Consider the following 20,531-nt stretch of genomic DNA (forward strand, 5'->3'; position numbering starts at 1 on the left):
TTGTGTTAGAAAAATATAAACCCATGTCCTTTGTACCTTGAAGATAACGTGGTATATGCTTCACACCGTTCCAATGTCGCCTTGTAGGACAAGAGCTATATCTTGCTAACAAATTAACGGAGAATGCAATATCAGGTCGTGTATGAGTAGAAAGATACATTAATTAATGCTCCAATGGCACTTAAGTAAGGAACCTCAAGGCCAAGAACTTCATTGTCATCCTCTGAGGGCCTAAAAGGATCTTTCCTTATATCAAGTGACCGGACAACCATTGGGGTACTCAATGGATGTGCTTTATCCATGTAAAATTGTTTGAAAATTTTGTATGTATAAGTTGTCTGATGCAAAAGAATGCCATCTTTGAGATGTTCTGTCGTAGCCCGGGGCGTAGACACCGGGGGTGAGCGGCACCCCCTTTTAGGTTCAGCATAGGGCGTCGGGGATCGTTTCGGCGATCGCCGGCGAAGCCAATGTCAAGCGTGAGGATGCACACAATCGTTTTTACCCAAGTTCGGGCCACCCTGAGGTGTAAAACCCTACGTCTTACTTCAGCGTTCTTATTAGCCAATGAACAAGGGTTTACAGGTTGCCGGGGGAGTTCCCAGGCGTTCTCTCCTTTTCTGCTAAGAGCTACTTGCTATTTCTGGCCAAAACTAGTAGAAAACCGAACCCAACCCCTTGACCGTTGGCAATGGTCCTCCTTTTATACTCAAGGGGATACCACGGGTGCCTTGGTGCATGGGTGACAAGTGGCGAGCAAAGAACTAGGGCAGCTTGCCCTCGGTGTGCTGGCTTGCATGCATGATGAGTAGTCCTGCAGCTAGGGCGCTACGTGCCTAGAATTCACACCGGACCAGTCACTGTAGGCTGACTGGATGGTGAATCCCCTTTCTGTCGGAGCGCCTAGGCAGGAATTCTCTCGCTGCCCTCCAGGGCAACCCCCGCAGCCCGGCTAGCCCTGCCGGGCTGGTGACTTGCCGGGCAGCTTGTGCGGTGCTGCCCGGGGTGCGATCCTTCCGGGGAGCAAGCGAGGTGGCCCACGCGTCATGCGGCGGTGGTACCCGGGTGCCACTGGTGCGACATGTTCTATTTGTAATCCAAGGCAAAATTTGGTCTTCCAAGATCTTTCATCTCAAATTCCCTTTTCAAGCAATCCATTGCCTCGGAGGGTCCTTGAGATGTAACAATCAGATTTACATCATCAACATATACAACTATTATCACAAATTCAGCTCCGGATCTTTTTTTGAATATACATGAACAAATAGAATCATTTTTGTACCCTTTTTCGCCAAATATTCACTGAGACGATTATACCAAATTCGTCCAGATTGTTTTAGTCCATATAGTGACTTATTCAATTTGATTGAATATTGTTCTCGAGAACCTGCCTCAGGCAGTTTAATTTGATAATATACTTAAAGAATACCAAAAAATTGCAGAAAAAACTATAGTTTGAATAATAAAATTGATATAGTTCTGCATAAGCTAGAAGAAGCCAAAACAAAACAAAGTATAGTTTGTAAGAATAACGATTACATTAAAGAAGAAGTGTTATCCATTGGAAAAAGCATAGGACACTGTCTAAATAAAAATAAAGACTCTTTACCAAGCACTGGAACAAGACAAGATATAACTGAAATTAAAAGACTGGTACAAGAGGTAAAAACTTTGATCCTCTCGTAATTTGTATGACTGAATATAGCTAAGCATTAAAAGAAGTAGAAAAATATTTAACGCCGTCAATTGGCTTTTCTGACCACGATTCTCCAAAGGAAGACTCAAAAATAATAATAAGACAAAAAATACAATCCTGCAGTTATTAATTCAGATTTTAGATAAGCTAAATAGTGAACAAAGTAACAAAGATATTGTGTTAGCATCATCTGAAATAAGTGCATCACCAAGGAATATTAATTCAGAAAAATGGACTTATCTAAAAGCCTCATTAGAAGAGACAGAAACCTCCAATTAATAAGACAAGATTCAAAGCCGCTAACAATGATGCATAGGATGTCATGCAGCAAGGCTGATGACATCGATAGTTTAGAAGAAGTTATAGAGTTAGAAAGAGATCTGGAAAGGTATAAAAAAGATACATTGAGAAAAATAAAACCGCAGCAGGTATGCCACATGGGTTTGTTTGAAGGGAGAGGTGGATTATATAGAATATCTAGAGAAGTAGAGTTAAGTGTGTTAACACATCCAGTAGAATTAAGAATTGTGAGTAAGAATATTGAAAAAATGAACTCAAATATTGTGGGTACAAATATATCCATCAAGGTATGTATATCATAGGAGTTAAAGGAATGACAAGAAAGAAATTAGGAGCAAAGGTGTTAATAACATTATTAGACAAAAGATGGGGATCAGTAGATAAAGCTTCATTAGGCTTTATGAAAGGAGATATGAATGAAAACATATTAATAACCTATATAGCTCCAGACTTAATGATGCCTGTGAAGGAATTTATTGATAAGATGAGTCTTGGGTTCCAAACTAAAGGTTATGAAGAATTTAAAGGTACAAATCTATTAGTAAGTATAGAGTTTATAGGAAGACTAACTAATAAAAGCAACTCTAAATATAGAGTAAATGTAGACGATGTAATTGAAAGCATGCAATCAAAAGGTATAAAATTCATGAGTCCTCTTAAAATCAGTTCTGAAGAAAGAGCTGGAGAAGAGTGGAAAATAAGCGAGCTAATTGAAAAGAAGGAATTAAAGCAACCTAATAACTACATAAGTTACCAAAACTGTGAAGGAACCAGCAGCATTAGATTCACAAATAATAAATCTGCAACCATAGATGATACTGAATCTTTTGCTTCTGAATCAGAGTTTAATGAAAATAAAAATAGTGGCGTGACTGAATACATGGAAAAGTCAGATTTACACGATGAAATAATTCATTATGAAGGAAAATTGAAACATATAGAATGGGAATATAATAATTCTATGACAAAAGATTGGCCTAAGATAAGAGAAAAGGAATTGTTTTTCATTAGAGAGATTGCAAGACTTAAAAGATTAAAAAATGAGAAAAAGCCTGCCATTGGTAGTTCAATCAAACTAAATAAGAACATAACTATAGAAGAAAATAAGGTTGGTAGTAGTAAAACCAATAATACAGACCAGAGCTATAAAAATAAAGATATAGGTGAAGAGGAGCAAGGGACATAAATAATAAAATACTAACTGAAAGTTTTGAAGAAGAAGAAGAATTAATAAAAGATATGCTTAAAGAAGATGAAGTTTTTGATGGATCTGAAGAAAATAGTGATTTTATAAACTCTCTAGGTAATGTAGGAATACACAATTTAGAAAATGCAATGGAAGCTATGGAAGTAGAAATGAATAACAAAAGAAGAAGGACATACGGTGATACTTCAGTAAAAAGAGAAGGAGAGAGAGAAAGACCAAGAAGGGCAGCCGGAACATGGCCTCCAGAAAAAGACGATTTCCAACCAACATACATCTCTGAACAATATAGATATATGGGTACTAAAAGAAGAGATTTTGAAAAACCAGTACAATTTCAAAATTATAAGAATGAGGGTGCAATATTAAATCTAGCAGCCCATGACCCAATAGACTGGCCTAATATAATTAGCATATGGAAAGGTTTAATAGTTCAAAAATATATACAAAATCAGCATAGCATAGGCAATAATGTGGAAGATATGATAACCTATCTTGAAACCTTTTTAGGAGAATCTGTAAAAGTTTTATGGGAACAATGGATAGAAACATTTCCTAGTCAATATGAAGAATTAAAAGCAGCTGGAAGTAATCCCCATAACTTCGCTAATATTATATCACTTATAGTCATAGCAGAAGATCCAGATTTAGGAGATACCACATTGCAGAATGAGAGGTTGCGAGAAATAGAAAAATTAACATTAACAAGTTGGAAAGGTATAAAAGAATTCCCTCAGCATTATTTATATAATGCTACCACCGCTAAACAAGGTTTTAATAAAGAGGTAGTAGAAAGATATTTTAACAAATTACCTGACCCTTTAGGATCTATAATATTCGAGGAATATAAGAAACAAAAGAGGGTTCGGTTTCAAATATATCTCAAGCCATTAATTTTGTTTTTAAGCAACTAAGAAAGGTATGTATGAGTATACAAGCCCAAAGATCTATGAAAAAAGCAGACTACAATTTTTGCAATAATATTGTTCAAATACCATTAACATACGGAGAAAATAGGCATAAAAATAAAAAATATTACAAACCCCAGAGGAGAGATAATAGGAACTTTAGGACAAACAAAAGATATTTTCTAAGAAGATCTGATAATAGAGCTCCTTATCTACATAAGAGAAATGTAAGAAGATATGATCCTAGAAAAACTTATGATAAAACATGTAGGTGTTTTATATGTAATTCACCAAATCACCTAAGTAAAACTTGTCCTAATAAAGATCAGAAAATGTACTCTAGTAAATATGAAGAGTAAGAAATAGTGTTAATTATAGATAGTGTTAATGAAAATATCCTAGTATGCGATGAAGAAATAAAAGATGATGAGTCGATATACTCTATCATAGAAACAGATGAAGTAGAAAATGATACTTTAAAAGAAGAATCAAGTGAAGATAAAATAGACCTAATAGATGATTTAGCCGGTTTAAAAATTGAAATGATGAATCAAGTAGATTGTGAACACGATTGGATTAGAGGTAAAGGAGATTATAATATAAAATGTGCATTTTGTATATACTACCCAAGCCAAGAAAATAGGTCTACATGTAGTTTATGCTTAAGACAAGCTTGTGCCTCTTGTTTAAAGGCTAGAAATCAAGCCTGGAGACAAGAAATAAATTGTGAACCAGAAGAACGAATCCTATTTAGTAGAGTTAGAAATTTAGAGAATATAATAAATAAACTAGAAGCAGATCTAGAAGAAGTAAAATATAATTTAGAAAATAATAGTAGTGGTAATCAATATCAAGAGGATAATATGGACAAAAATATTGAATTAAAGGATCAAATGGTGACAGGCTTATCCAACTAAAGGACGCCAATACTAGTTTTGGAAACAAATATATAGTACGTTTACCATTTAAGGAGGTTTTGGGAATAAGAATCCCAGTCAAAATAGTATTAAAACCAAATATTTCCTATAAAATATTAGCACTATTAGACACAGGGTGCACAAAGAACATCATTCATGACAAGTATTTTGCGAGATGCCCTGAAATAGTTAAAACTATAGACAACGATAAAGCTGAAGTCTCCACAGACATGTCAGGAATACAAAAGATTCATAATCAATTGCCCTATAATATTGAATCTTACATAAATGGAACAAAATATATTATAGATGAAATTACAATTAGAGATTTGTCAGTAATAAAGGATGACATGATACTGGGTTTAAGATTTTTACAACAATCCTTACAAACCACTATTATACATGAAGAAGGAGTTACATTCATCCCATATCAAGATAACGTTCCATACATATCTGAGATTATAAGACAGAGAAAATCCATACAAAATGCAGAAATATCTAATATAGATGAAGAATATAGTGCCGATGAAGACCCTCTTGAAATCTGCAAAGAAGAAGAGCTTAGTAATGCCGTAGAAGAATACCATATTGAAAATACATGTACAGAATGTATAGGTTTACAATCATTCTCAGCAAATTGGTATAGAGATATAAAAACCAAGAAAGATATAGACAAAATAGTGCAAAAATTAGAAGACATACAAATCATTGGAGAAGTACCAATGAAACATTGGGATAAGAACTCCATAGTCTGCAAGATAAATATTATCAACCCTGATTACATAATCAAGTCAGGACCAATAGAAGCTACTCCCAAGGATATAGAAGAATTCAAAATGCATATTGAAGAGTTATTGAAATTAAAAGCCATCAGGGAGAGCAGAAGCCCTCATAGGTCAGCTGCCTTTATAGTTAGGAATCACGTTGAGGAAGTCAGGAAAAATTCTAGAACGGTTATTAATTACAAGAGACTTAATGATAATGCAATAGACGATGCATTCAATATATCCAATAAGCAAGAATGGATTAATAGAATACAAGGAAGCAAATATTTTTCTAAGTTTGATTTAAAGGCCGGGTTTTGGCAAGTAAAAATGGTTGAGGAATCTATTCGTTGGACAGCATTTACATGCCCTCAAGGTCATTATGAATGGCTGGTAATGCCCTTAGGATTAAAAAATGCGCCTGCATTATTTCAAAGGAAGATGCAAAATATATTTAATGAGAATCAAGCATTTGTATTAGTATATGTAGATGATTTATTGGTTTTCTCAAAATCATACAAGGAGCATATTGCTCACCTTGAAGTCTTCTTTAGAAAGGTAGAATAAAACGGTCTAATCTTATCTAAAAAGAAAATGGAGATTTGTAAAGAGAAAATAAATTTTCTCGGGCATGAGATAGGAGAAGGAAAAATACACCTGCTAAAGCATATTGCTAAGAAAATTTTACAATTTCCTGATTCTATGAATGACAAAAAGGTCCCACAACAATTCTTAGGAATTGTAAATTATGCGAGAAATTATATAGATAATCTAGCAAAACTAGCTAGACCTTTATATGCTAAATTAAAAAAGAATGGGCAAAGGTATTTTAATTCTGAGGACATAAAGTTAGTCAAGGCCATAAAAGAAAAGGTCAAAAATTTGAAACCTTTAGAATTGCCATTAGAAGATTATTACTTTATAATCAAAACCGATGCATCTAAAGTAGGTTGGGGTGCTATATTAAAGCAAAAACCTAATAAGTACTCTCCAAAGGCAGAAGAAAAGATATGTAGGTATGCCTCAGGAAGTAATTAAAAACAGTAAATAATATTGATAGAGAAATCCTCGCGGTAGTCCATGCAATAAACGTGTTTAGGCTATACTTGGGATTTAAAGAATTTACAGTACGCACTGGTTGTGAAGCAATATGTAGATACTATAATCAAATCAATAGTAAGAAAAGTTCTACTAGAAGATGGGTTTTATTTGAAGATATCATAACTGGAAATGGATATAAAGTTGTTTTTGAGCATATTAAGGGAAAAGATAATTGTTTACCTAACATATTCTCCCGTTCATCAATTTTGCAGGAATGAAGCATGGATTGCTTCCCAATGGGGTGGAAGTATTTACCTTTGGAAATGAAAACACACTGAAAATATTTCCCCCGGATACATTTAAATTCAAATCTAAGGGACATACTGCCCTCGATGAAATTCAAAAAATGCATACTTGACAATTTCTGGTTCCAATATAATAATAAAAGAGAAGAAAAAGGCTATATGCTATCAATTCTGAATAGTCTAGCAGAATATTTCAATATGATGAACAAGAAGTTACCAATATTAGCAAATATTGCAGTGCAAGAATATAAGCCATTATATGTACTGTTTGATGGAATCAAACCTAGAATATATATGACCTTTGAAGAAATAATAAAAGAAAAGCTAGACGCAAGGAAAACGAAAGAGGACATAACATGGAAGAAATATGTTGATGTCAATGAAGCCTTGAGTAAAACAAGAAGTATGATAGGTGAAAATTATTACATAGAACCGAAAGCCGAAGAATATATCCAGAAGATCAAAGGTGAAGAAATTTTTTCTTCATCAAATACGAAGAATGTAAAAGAAGAAACATTAATATTAAAGAATGTAAAAGAAGAATCTCCTAAATATCAAACATACAAAGACTGCCTAATAAAAGGAGTGGATCCTTTAGATTCTGAATATATAGATCTGAAGAAAAACGAAGTATTAGAAGATACCTCAAAAATATGGAAAGAAGAGTTAAAAGAAGAAATTTTAAAAGAATTACGACTTGAACTCATGCAAAAATTTGAAAAAATGAAGAAACAATATGATTTAAAAATTGAACTAAATCTTTCAAAATTTGATTTTAATCTTTCAGAAGATGATCACATGGATATTGCAGGCCAGAAACCAGAATTTTAATTGATATTACTATCAATTATTCGGGCGGGGAGGACATATACACCACACCTCCGAACATATACACCTATACCCCAATAGTTGATAGAATATAATTTGATTTGAATATGATTGAAAACTGAATAATAATAATAATAATAATAATAATAGTAAATAATAATTAAAAATATAAAATCTTAAGAGCCATCGTTAGCATGTATTAGGCATATAAGACCCATCATCAGCATACAAGATCACAAATGCATGGGATCCTATGATTTATGGTGTGCAGACGAAAAATAGCCAAGGAAGCAGACAATAAGGCTGCAGTGTGTCGTAAACACTATCATTAAAACGCAAGACTACTCCCAAGATGAAGGAAGCCACGTTTGCATGCAACCAAAGAGTGAAGTGGCAGCCAAAAGACCCCTTATCACCATGCATGCATGCATCCAAAGGCTATAAAAGAAGCTTAGGACCTATAAAGGAGGTGCATCATGGACATGGAGAAAGGTGAGGTAAATAATGCATGAGAGCACTATTTGAGCCAGCCATGGTGCCTATATAAGGAGGCTCTTTGCAGCATTGGAGGACACACAACCATCGAGCACAACACAAGCTTTCAGAGCAGCAAGTAGTTCAAGGCAGCTAGCCAGAAAACTATTCTTGGGGAAAATACACATAGTCAGCTAAATACAGTTGTTGATTTAATATATAATTTCTTTATATCTTGGGGAAAAAGGCAAATTTTTTGTCTAGATTATCTTGCCTTTTTCCCCAAGATATAAAGAAATTATATATTAAATCAACAACTGTATTTAGCTGATTATGTGTAGAATGCCAATTATGCTCTTCAGAGGGATTTACTCTGCACCTTATATCAATATTTTCTTTAGTATGTATAACTTTACCTGCGCTAACTTCTAAGTCTACATACTTTAATCTTTCAATGATTATAATCTAGCTCTAATACCACCAATATGCAAAATTAATTAATATTAGATACGTTAATATTCAGATTATTTAGGCTAATATTAGGTTATATTAAATATTTTAATATTATGATTATCTTTTGCAGGATCTTAAGAGGCTGGTGAGGCCAACGGAACTACCGACGGTTTTCGCAGCAATGTAATAATCCTACTCAGTACTCACCGTATTTATTACTATATTGCTTCAGGAGTAGCTAAGTTTATTTTCCTAGGCATCTTTAATCAGGTTTATATGGGTGATTTCTTATCGTCTTCCCAGGCAGTTCCACCCGAAGGGAACACTTCTCTACGGTTACAAGGTTTTCATTTCAACGCCATACACTCGGCTTAACAGAGAACTACACGCAGAGGTTTCTCCTATAGGATCCCTAGCATAAGCACCCACCCATATAAACATGCTAAAAAGATCGAGGAAAAAACTAAACTACTTCATTTCACAATATAGCTTACATACGGTTTTCCCTTTCGGAAACCCCCGAAAGGTTCACACAAAGATAAAGAAATTACCTTACTACCTTCCCAGTCTTATGTTACAAATGCCTTGATTACACAGGCTTTATTACAGTGGGAAGTGGTACTACTACTACTAGAGAGCAGATAGTTTTCTGGCTAGCTGCCCTGAACTACTTGCTGCTCTGAAGGCTTGTGTTGTGCTTGATGGTTGTGTGTCCTCCAATGCTGCAAAGAGCCTCCTTATATAGGCAACATGGCTGGCTCAAATAATGCTCCCATGCATTATTTATCTTACCTTTCTCCATGTACATGATGCACCTCCTTTATAGGTCCTAGGTTTCTTTTATAATCTTTGGATGCATGCATACATGGTGATAAGGGGTCTTTTGGCTGCCACTTCACTCTTTGGTTGCATACGAACGTGGCTTCTTTCATCTTGGGAGTAGTCTTGCGCTTAAATGATAGTGTCTACGACACAATGCAGCCTTATTGTCTGCTTCCTTGGCTATTTTTCGTCTACACACCATAAATCATAGGATCCCATGCATTTGTGATCTTGTATGCTGATGATGGGTCTTATATGCCTAATACATGTTAGCGATGGCTCTTAAGATTTAATATTTTTAATTATTATTTACTATTATTATTTTTTATTTTTTTTCAGTTTTCAATCATATTCAAATCAAATTATATTCTATCAACTATTGGGGTATAGGTGTATATGTTCGGAGGTGTGGTGTATATGTCCTCCCGTCCGAGCATTAAAATTAGCACCGAGCGACCCCCGCCCCGCACCAAGTCTTCTGCATGCGACGTAACCATATTACGTTGGTTGATTCCAATAGTATGAAAGCACGAGCGCACGTCCCGTTCAGTTTTTCTGCATGCAGCGTAAGAAATTTACGTCCAGGCTACCCGGCTTTGAAATGAGCGCCCGCTTGTGCTTGCACGAGACGTAAGAAAGTTAGGGTCGATCGAGTGGTTCAGAAGGCTCTAGTGCTTGCTGTGTAAAATTATTTCGCCGGTGCAGATTCTCATGTGACACAACAAGATTATACTTGCATGCACTGCCCCTTTTATACTAACTAGCCTCATACTAGGCAGTGTGTACTGCCTTGAGCGAAAGAACTGGCTTGATTAACAAAATAGTGGCAAACAAAATATTTCAAGCATCACTATAGAGGTCAAATTGAGCAATCCGGGAGCATAATGGAGTGAGACAATATTTTTTTCACAGCAGCAACGAGTACAAGTAAAACGCATGCCTCACTTAACTGCTCAATCACTACAACAACAGAAGACAAAAGGTATACACATGATTGTAACTATGCAAGCCCTTTCAGACTCATCATTCCTCCTTCGGCAACACTTCTCTCCATTTGAAACAATGACTGCCTGCAAAATTGCCCAATATCCTGCAAATGATAGCATAACACAATGTTACCCAACTCTGTGTTTGCAAGATATTTTTTAAAACTACATCAATATAATTGAGAAATGCCGCACCTATAAGTTAGTATTTGCACATTCTTGCTTGAGTATCTGTCACGAGACTTGCCGAAACAACAAGACATTAGGTTTCGGATTATATCATCATCATTAACGGCAATCATATCTTAGACTCTAAGCATGTCTCGTTTCATCAAACAAAGAGTCAAAGGCTACAATATATATTTTGTCAAACTCACATCTGATAGTCCAGTGGGCTTTGAATCTTGAACCATACACAAAGTACTTTTGTCCAACCTCCTAACCTGCAGCGTTTGGAATACAAGTAAACAAGTTCTCACCGGAACAAAATTAACTTCAAGTTTTATTATCCTCAGAATTTCATCAACGTTAAACAAGAGTTAGCATAGCATACCTTACACCATGCTCACAAGTAAAATCAGTGGAAGTTTATGTCTCTGTAGCTCTCTTAATTTCAAGAATAGAGTAGTCTCAGCTCTGAGCTGTCAGTTTTGACACACGCATCCACAAAGAAAAAAGTCAAAGTCCAATTTTTCCAAATAGATTAGTACAGATTGTAATTTTGGAACACAAAATTAATCGTAGTTCCAAATACGAAAACAATTATTCAATTAGCAATAAATCAACACACAAACTATATATGTACACAATCAAAAACTTATGACACACCTGGTTTACCGGCGATCGCCACACTGCGGCGGCTAATTCCACACGAGCTGCTGGCGAGGGGAATATCACAACAGTGGGGAGGAGCCGGCCGACGAGGTAGGACTGGGCTGAGCGGCAGACTGGGCGCCGAGGTCGCCGATTAGCCCAACGATGCGAGTTGTGGGCCGGCGTCTGCGTCGACCTCAGCATCCACCATTGTTCTTCCAAATCCAGCATCATTCCCGCCCTTCACGCCATCGAGCTTGGACCACCTCGCCCCATCTCGCGTCGCCAGCGCTGACCCTGAAAGAAAATCGGAGCAAGCCCTGTCAACAGAAGTACTACCTTACATGCTATTTATAAACAACTCTTCTTGACAATAGCACCAGCATGTTCTTGAAACAGATTAGTTAAAAATAATGGTCAGCCACAGCAGCAAAATCAAACTGATAACATTCATGGGCACAACAATCCGATTTCTCCTAACTTACCAGATTGAATTATGCAACAACTAAGATTGCATAAGTTTTCAGGTCACAAATCTTGTCAGCTTTAGACTTTAGTACACCATTACCACCACCATGATAACTAGAAGGCCACCTATGCATTGCAGGTTGAATATCAGAGGAACTGAACATAGGTCCTTACAATATTGCACAAAACGCACATATATTACAGCTGAGTTTGTCATGTTCCGGCCATAATTTGAACTAGAAGGCCATATATTACACACATGTTCTGGCCATGTGTGTGTAGTTACAATTTTTTATAGTTTGAACTCAACAACAACTACTTTCTACACTACCGAAACAATAGACATTTTCTGCATTACTGAAAATCTGCACCTTATGAAAATCTGCATTAGCTTTGTTCAGTTGGATTGAACAGCAGAAAATGAACCTCTTGAATTCCAGCAGGAGCCTTTTATCGAACAAACCAAATACGAAAAGAAAGGAAAAAAGGAAAGTAGCTGTATATCACAAACATAAATGATGTTGGATATACTTCCTTGGGGTCAGCAAGCACACCAACCGTTCCATCGAATACGTCTTCAGACCAGACAATAAAATCTTGTAAAATTGGTCAGTGTTTCAAGCTTGCAGAGAAGTAAGTAAAGAACAAATCTGCAGTATACCAAAAAAAAAAACATTCTCACGAGCATTCCATCGAACAGTTGCAAGTCAACTTGATCCAACATGATATTTCTCATGGCTGATGCAATTAACTACGCCATATGTGATCGCATCAAAAAATTTAATCCCAAGACAAGGCAAAACACGAGCATACAGAGTCCATCGATTCATGCATTTTGCATTGGGCGGCAGCATCGACTTACAGGGTGGAGTCTGCAGAAGCAGCGGCAAGTACGACGGGATTGGCCGATGTCGGTGGCCACGATGGCAGCGAGGTTACCGTCGCGGCCGGGGGAGGAGCTGCCGGTGAGGAGGCATCAGAGACGAGCATGTGCGTGTCATCGGCGAAGCGCCTGGCCCTGGACGGTCACGTCGTGCGGAGCCAAGGGGCGCCGCCAATCGGGGAGAAGTGGAGGCAGAGGTGGGATCCGCCTTTGCGTTGCTGGGACGCGCTTCGCCGGAGGAGAGACGCCGAGCTCTTCGCCGGAGAGAGAGAGACGCAGGCGCTGTCGCCTCCGGTTGATGTCGGGGTTCCTCACGCTGGACGGTCGTGCCGGGCGAGCCGCCTCGCCCTCACCGAGCACGCGGTGGCCCCAGTCGTCGTCAAGGCGGCCACCGTCGCCTAGGCTCGCCTCTCGCCAACTCCACCCGAACCGCAAGCACGATTTGATAACTCCAGCGACATCGGAGCAAGCCCTGTTAGATCCAACCAAATCGAAATTAAAAATAAAATCCAACCAAATCGCAACCACGCCGCTGCCTGGCAAGGAGCTGCTCACCCGCCGAGTACGACAGCGACCGCTCGCCGAGGCCACTCGCACGTCGCCGCCGGCCGCAGCGGTGAAGTCGCGGGAGAGGTCGAGGCGCTGGAGGAGGAGGTCTTGCGCTCGGCGAGCTCGCGGTAGGCCTCCTGCTCGAGCTTGTCGAGCTTCTCCTCGCTCAGGCCCCAGCCGTCGTCGTTGAAGCCACCGCCTCGGCTGCAACTGCCGGTGCCGCCTAGGGTCGAGCCGGCCCGCCGCGTCACCCGTCGCCGCCACGCATCTTCTCTCACGCGCCGCTCCTCTCAGCCGCCACCGACCGTTCCTTCCCGAGCTGCCACTGGCGCCGCCTAGGCTCGCCGCAATTCGTACTGCAGCAGCTCGCCACTCTAACCGCACGCACGATTTGGGGGTGGTTTCGGGGTTTGGGTTTTTTTCGTGGGGAGGTGGGTTCAAGAGAGAAACGACCGTCGTAAAAGAAAAAAAAAGGTTACGTTCGATTCAGAGAAAATACGTTCGCGCTGGAATCCGGCTGGTTTGGACCGACCAGCGGCTCGTTGGACCGACCCGGGTGCAGAATAGCTTATTCTGCACCCAGGTGTATAATAGAGTTATATATATATATATATAAGTATCAAGTGAACCATGCAAGTATGCTGTAATAACATCCATTAGATGTAATTTAAGATTTTTTTTTATTGCCAGACTAATAAGATATCTAAAAGTCGTTGCATCCATCACAGGAGAGTATGTTTTTTCATAATCAATTCCCGGTCTTTGGGAGAATCCTTGGGCAACTAATGGTGCCTTGTATCTCATAATTTCCCTTTCTCATTTCGCTTTCGCACAAAGACCCACTTGTAACCAACAGGTTTCATACAACAAGTGTGCGGGTTATGGGTCCGAAGACTTCTCTTTTTGTAAGAGAATTTAATTCTGCTTGAATTGCATCTTTCCATCTTGGCCAATCTTGTCTTTTCTTGCATTCCTCGACCGATCGAGGTTCATGATCCTTAGTTTCATCCATAATTTCTAGCGCTAGATGATGACTTTGTCACGGTTCCAATTTTTTCCTGACATGACATAGTTTAATGAGATCTCATTTTCTAAAGAATCAGGTACCTTTGTCTCTTCTATAGCAATAGCATTTGTCATGTCTACAATCTCCTCGGGAGATTTTTCTTGGTTTATTATTTCCTCGGATTGACCATCTTGATCCTTTGCTCCCTTTCTTTTCCGAGGATTTTTATCTTTGGAACCCAATGGTCTACCTCGTTTCATGTTAGGTTTTGATTCATTTGCGGTAGACGGTTGCCCATGTTGGACATCAATTCTTTCAGGAGCATTAGCAGCTGGAATATATGACTTTGTCACTCTTTTTAAGTCTGTGAAAGCGTCTGGCAAATTATTCGCTAAGCTTTGTAAATGAATGATCCTTTGAACTTCTTGCTCACATAGGTTTGTACGAGGATCAAAGTGAGATAGTGATAATTCATTCCAGCTTATTTCTTTATTTAGCTGCTTATCCTCTCCCCCTGTTGTTGGGAAATTTGACTCATCAAAATGACAATCAGCAAATCTTACTGTAAATACATCTCCTGTTGATGGTTCAAGATATTTTATTATAGAAGGGGACTCATATCCAACATATATTCCCAACCTTCTTTGAGGTCCCATCTGTGTGCCCTTTGGTGGAGCAATTGGGACATACACCGCACATCCAAAGATTCTTAGATGGGAAATATTAGCCTCTTTGCCAAAAACCAACTGTACAGGGGAAGAACTATGGTAACTTGTTTGGCCTGATGCGAATTAATGCTGCTGCATGCAAAATAGCATGTCCCCATGCTGACATTGGGAGTTTTGACTTCGCTATTAATTGGAGACGTTTAATAAATGTCTCAGCACGGCCATTCTATGTATGAACATGTGCAACCGGATGTTCAAGACTTAGTTCAATCGGCATGCAGTACTCATTGAAGCTTTTTGATGTAAATTCACCGGCATTATCCAGGCACATAGTTTTGATCGGATTATCTGGAAACTGAGCTCTTACTTGATTATTTGAGCCAACAGCCGCGCAAATGCTAGATTGCGAGTTGATAGTAAGGAGACGTGAGACCATCTAGTTGATGCATCAATTAAAACCATAAAATATCTAAATGGCCCACTTGGTGGATGAATTGGTCCACATATATCTCCTTGTATGCGCTCCAGAAAAGCGAGGGACTGATGTCCAATTTTAGCCGGTGATGGGCGCATAATCAGTTTCCCTTGAGAGCATGCGATGCATGGGAAGTCATTCGATTGGAGAACCTTTTCGTTCTTTAGTTCATGCCCGCATGAACTATTAATAATTTTTCACATCATTACTGATCGGGATGGCCTAGCCGGTCATGCAATATAATAAAATTGCTATGGTTGGTGAACTTCGGTTCCACCACCATATATGACTCATTCCTTTTGAGACTTGTATAGTATAAACCAGAAGATAATTCTGGTAATTTCTCCAACACATATTTTTTCCCTGATGACATCTTTGCAATGTTGAGGTACTCCACATTACCCTCACACATTGTCTCTATATGATAGCCATTTCGGCGTATATCTTTAAAGCTCAACAAATTTCTTTGAGACTTTGGGGAATAAAGTGCTTCATTTATGTCTACCTTTGTCCCACAAGGTAACATTATTGTGGCTCTTCCTGAGCCCTCTATCAATTTAGCACTTCTAGATATTGTATTAACAACTGCCTCATGTACCACAAGGTACGAAAAATATACTTTACTATTTATTATGGTATGCGTTGTTGCACTGTCTATAAGACATATATCTTCTTCTTTCGGAAGATCTTGAGCTAAAGAGTTTTCCATATATACTTCAAAAGAAACATATACCAATAAATATTAGTTTATTAGAATAAATTTATTAAATACTAAGCAATTACATGCATGAGTATTAAACACATATATGAATTTATTCTGTAGCAAAGGAAGTTACAACATACTTAACTCTTATTGTAATTAAGACATATTTATTCTTATGTGGACTAGAAAGTTACGATATAAATTATTCTTGAATGAAGAAATCAGAAACTTCCAATACTTTGGTGTTCGGCAGTTTCGTGCCCAATGGGGTTTTCCTCCACAACGATGGCATGGATATTCAGTTTTATCCATTTCACGATTTTCTTTATCTCTCTTTTCTTGTCTTTCATGAGGTCTAGTTGTGTTCTTGAAGCGAACACTATAATTTCCTCTACCACGACCTCGGCCACGTCCACGTCCTCTATTTTGGTAATCATATCTTGTCGCATTCGCTTCAGGGAATGAACTAGAACCACTTGGGCGTGACTCATGGTTTTCATCAAAAGCTCATTGTTTTGTTCAGCCACAAGCAAACAAGAAATAAGTTTAGAATATTTATTGAATCCTTTCTCACGGTATTGCTGCTGAGGCAGCACATTTGATGCATGGAATGTAGAGAATGTTTTCTCTAGCATCTCTTCATTTGTTATTATTTTCTCCACACAACAGTAACAGTGATGTGGCTGAATTGTATTCAGAAACACTTTTGTAGTCTTGCAACCTTAGGTGCAACTACTCATAACGAGCTTTAGGGAGGATCACTGTTTTCTGATGATCAAATCTTTCTTTTAGTTTGTTCCAAAGAACAAATCCAAAGCCTTAGCTTTATCTTGGCTAGATGCATTTTTTTTATCGCATCACCAAGTCCATTGGCATTCAAGTGAGTTTCAGCATCTAGCACCCATGACAAGTAATTCTTGTCTGAAATATCCAGAGTCGTGAAATCAAGCTTGGCAAGATTCAACATAGTAAACTACAAAATATATAGATTGCAAAATTCAAACAATCCCGCAAGAACAAAATATAGAAACAAATACAAAGAATAATGTCTTACCCCAAATATAACATTACGATCAACGAAAAGTTTCTTACCTAGTTCTTGATAGCTTTTAGAGACAGTCGTGCTGATAACGTGTTATAAAATAATTAGTTGTAATGTAAGGGAATATATAGAATGGAGAGAGTGAGAGATGAAATTGGAAATTCTTATTGCCTTTTCAATACATAAGCTCTCATATATATAGCCATACATGTAAGATGGAGTGACAAGCATTGATGCTAGGAGAGTTACGCCATTAAACTAGAACGTTATAACTTTGATGGTATTGGGGTTATGGACATCCACATTTATATTTCATAACACACATAATTTACTCTTCTCCCCACATGACACAACCTGCTACTGATGACAAGGCCTGAAACTGAATTAATTGAGCTACTGTATGCATGCATACTCCGATCTTATTTAGTTTACCAAACCATCCAAGTGGTTACTCATAGCCATTAAAAAGAATCTTTAATCAACGTGTTATTAAACTACAAAAACATAAAAGCTATCTGTCTCTCTAACTCTTTTTCTCTGTAGCTTAACTTCTGAAATCAGAGCACAGCTTCTCTCATGTTGGACCAAACCATCCAAGTGGCGCATAGTAGCAAGAAATTGAGATCAAGCATCTCTCTTGTTGGACTAAGTTGAGATCTGGCAACATCTCCTCTCCTGTCAAGTAAGGAGCAAAAGGTAAGTCGTCTACCTTTGTCACTTTTAATCTTTGTTCAAGTAATAGTAATCAAAAGGCACCAGTCATATTAAATACAGAGCACATGTTAGATTAAAAGCTAGTACAAGGAATATATTAAAAGTACATGACGAAGCAACCACAAAAAAGATAGACGGCTAGAAAATCCTAAAAAAAAGCAAAACTTCTTACCATCGATTTGATCCATTATCAAATTAGAACCATCCGATCTTCTTTTAACCTAACAAAGGATGGAAAATCTGCATGTCCCTCTCCAACATCCCAGGCTCCCAGCGACGGCTGACGCGCTACTCTCTGTCCTTCTCCTCCCTCCACCCCCCCTCCCCCACCAACCAGCATGGTGCCACCGTTCGAGATTTACCTCCCCAGGAGAAGATTTCGTTCGAATCGAAACCGAATCGAGCTCTCGAGGGACAGCGTCAGCACACCTACTTCACCAACTATTGACAAGGCCCAAGACCACAAGACGGATGGGCCAGCATCAAGGCCCAAGAGAGCAACTCGACTACCTGTGTGGCTTGCAAGCTAAGATTGGGTCTGAGTACCTTGTAACCACATTCCTATTTAGTTAGGGTTGTGTCTATCGTTGTAACTTGGCTTTGAACTAACGACCGGACGGACGGAATAGCTGTGAGGGTGGATGAGAGGAACAGCCACCGCAACAATATTCCTTGTTCTTGCTCATGGTTAGATCGCTAGGTAGCCTGAATCTTACAGACAGCAGCAGGGAGTAGCGGCGAGAGAGGGGTCCTCCCTCCACTCTTCGGTTATTCAGTTAATATATATACAAGGAAGCTGAGAGGTCATGGCACATCCCCAGTCAGCGCCTCCTCCATGGCCACGGCGGACTCGATCCTTAATGAAGCACGTGGTTGCAGCACAGCCATACTGAAGTGCCGGTATTCTCCTTTTACAGCCATACTGCAGTGCTGGTATTCTCCTTTTGACAGCCATACTACAGTGAAACGTGTTCTCTTCTCCTTTTGATAAGCATTTTTTCCGTTTGATTTGGTTGCAGGTATTCTCCTGGTGTTCTGCCATAGGATGAGGCGTTTTCGTTTAACTGGATGCAGGTGTATTATAACAGGACAAGGCTTCTAATCTGCAGGAACTGATAGATTCATATTCTTTTTCATCAACAGAGCAAAGCATGAGATTTTTCAAAAGAAGATTCGACAATGCCCAATCATGCAAATCAAAACATGCGAGTAAATGGTGCATCTCCTTAATGAAGGCAATATTGATGAACTATGCAGCACCGGTACAGGTATCATAGGGGAAAGGTGTCCGATCTTTCGATGAGAAGGTAGCTATCGATTATGGTGGAGGTCGACGTTGACGAATCGACTACAAACGTGCGAGACGTTGCGCCTTTAGCGATCAGTACACCAACTTCCGAGGTTATTGACCACGTCGGAGCTAGATCAACCTGATCACGAAGGATTAATTCCTGCAAGCAACCGAAGAACTGGCAAGAATGATAGATGCAATCAAGATATTGCGAATAAAGATGAAACTTTATAGATGGGATTCTGCAAGCGCGTAGTACAAAAGGTCGATTTGACACTAATGGGGGTATATATGGGGGAATAGAGGGGTATGCGGCCAGCCTTGGGAAAAAAGGCCGAAAACCCTCCCTAAGTCAATTTCCTTAACCTACACGGACTCTAAAAGTTCAGCCCCTTTAAGTGGACGACAATTACATAGGCCTGGCCCAAACTTAAAGGTGACGGATGGACGAAATTATGAAGTAGCAAGCTCTATATTTCGTCCACGTCTTCCTCATATATTATGGTGGCTTTAAAGTTCTGAAATCTCCAGTGGTGGCGTCATCTTGAACCCTCACACGCTTGCTGCCATCCTCTCCATGCATGATCATGCTCCAGTGCTTGTCCCTCTCATCCATGCTAGGTCCATCATTTCTAAGTGTAACATACACATCTGATTTAGCCAGCATCATATTCTCATGTATGTGAGGAATCGTTTCAAGAAACGAAAGTACATGATAATTAAGTTGGCGTGCATGAGCTCTTGTGAGAGGTCCTTCTATTGTGGCTGTAGGTGCAGCGGTTGTATCATCATGTGGGATGTTCTCATCAAGGTACAACACGGAGATGTGTCAATTTTCCAAATTGCAGATTGCATTATCCTTATCCATCATCTTTCATCTTTCTAGCTCAAATTTCTCATCAACCACTAAATTTATTGGGATAAGTTTCTTGATCTTAGTTCTTCCTCACCTAGGTCAACAACTCAAGATATGTTACACGACACATCTTCTTTTTAATTTTTCCAATATATGCTATTCAACATTGGTACAACGTGACAGTTTGAAAGGCAGTTCTGACTTTCACTATTATTCTGCTGCATATATAACACCAATGATAACCACTATGTGCAGTTAGTTGCTTGGTCTTATCGGTTTTTCTACTTTCAAACTGCTTATTATTATACAATAGAGAACATGTTCAAACCTGAAGTTAAAAGGGCAAGCTCAAGCTCAACTTTTCA

The 20,531-nt window shown here is 38.7% G+C and overlaps 1 long non-coding RNA gene across 6 annotated transcripts; it reads right to left on the minus strand.

Moving 5' to 3' along the window:
* Positions 1–10,524: 10,524 nt before the first annotated feature.
* Positions 10,525–13,869, minus strand: LOC100844000. Of its 6 annotated transcripts, none has more exons than XR_002959962.1 (7): positions 13,418–13,868; positions 12,842–13,334; positions 11,997–12,629; positions 11,527–11,808; positions 11,252–11,339; positions 10,894–11,141; positions 10,525–10,802 (listed from the first exon to the last, which is right to left on the minus strand). It is a non-coding gene; the product is annotated as an uncharacterized LOC100844000 (long non-coding RNA). The 6 variants fall into 6 exon arrangements; XR_002959963.1 differs by having other exon boundaries at positions 10,894–11,339; positions 11,997–12,105; positions 12,351–12,629; positions 13,418–13,866; XR_002959964.1 differs by having other exon boundaries at positions 10,894–11,334; positions 13,418–13,869.
* Positions 13,870–20,531: the final 6,662 nt, after the last annotated feature.

This window comes from Brachypodium distachyon, chromosome 4, assembly GCF_000005505.3.
Source record: "Brachypodium distachyon strain Bd21 chromosome 4, Brachypodium_distachyon_v3.0, whole genome shotgun sequence".
NCBI lineage: Eukaryota > Viridiplantae > Streptophyta > Magnoliopsida > Poales > Poaceae > Brachypodium > Brachypodium distachyon.